Below are 1008 nucleotides of genomic sequence, written 5' to 3' on the forward strand. Positions count from 1 at the left end.
GCCATGTACAAAGTCACCACAGTGAGGTGGGTGCTGCAGGTGGCATAGGCTTTCTTCCTGCCCTCCTTGGAGCACATGCGATAGATGGCAAGGAGAACCTTCCCATAGGAAAATGCAATGATCATGGATGGGATCAAAAGGAAGATGACAGTGCTGAAGAACAGTGTTTTCATGGACCCTAATGTCCCCACAGGCCAGAGACAGCATGGCTGGGCCATCACAGAAGAAATGATCGATGGCCCTGGACCTGCAGTAAGAGACACAGAGGATGTACACTGTGTGGGCACAGGCATTGACAGCAGCCACAGTCCAGGATCCCAGGATCATTAGCACACACACTCTCCTGCTCATGTGGATGGGGTAGTGCAGAGGAGAGCAGATGGCCACGTAGCGGTCATAGGCCATGGACATCAGGATCAGCCCTTCTGCACCAGCTAGAGTCACAAAAAAGAAAGCCTGAAGCCCACAACCAATGAAGGAGATGGACTTGTTCCCAGATAGAAACCCAGACACCATCTTGGGCACAGTGGTGCAGATGTAAATGAGATACAAGAGGGAGAGCTGGCTGAGCAGGAGGTACATGGGTGTGTGGAGGTGGGCATCCAGGAGGATGAGCAGGACCATGCACAGGTTGCCAACTAGGGCCATCAGGAAGACAAGGACGATGAGTGTGAAGAGGACAAGGCCAGCCCTTGATGGGGGGAACAGGCCCAGGACGACGAAGTCAGTAGAGGGCGGCGTGTAATTTTCCATTCAACATTTGTCCAGTTTATGCAAAGTCTTCTTGCTCTACTATGGTGCATATAAGCTTAGAAGCTGTTGTTGTTCACTACCTTACTAAGACTGGCATCTACAACTTCTACAGCTCTTTAACAAAAGACAGATTTTTGAACAGATTTCCATTGTGTGTTTCATATATTCATCATAGGATGCCAAATGCAAATTTAGTGAAGTATAAATCTGTCAATTTATTAAAATAACATAGTGTTTTAATTTCCTAATTCAAAA

General features: G+C 47.6%; 1 pseudogene; it reads right to left on the reverse strand.

Moving 5' to 3' along the window:
• Positions 1-753, reverse strand: part of LOC101567083 — a 59079-nt pseudogene extending 58326 nt beyond the window's left edge.
• Between the last annotated feature and the right edge of the window lie 255 nt (positions 754-1008).

The sequence above is a fragment of the Octodon degus genome, unplaced genomic scaffold, assembly GCF_000260255.1.
Source record: "Octodon degus isolate 3935 unplaced genomic scaffold, OctDeg1.0 scaffold00414, whole genome shotgun sequence".
Lineage (NCBI taxonomy): Eukaryota > Metazoa > Chordata > Mammalia > Rodentia > Octodontidae > Octodon > Octodon degus.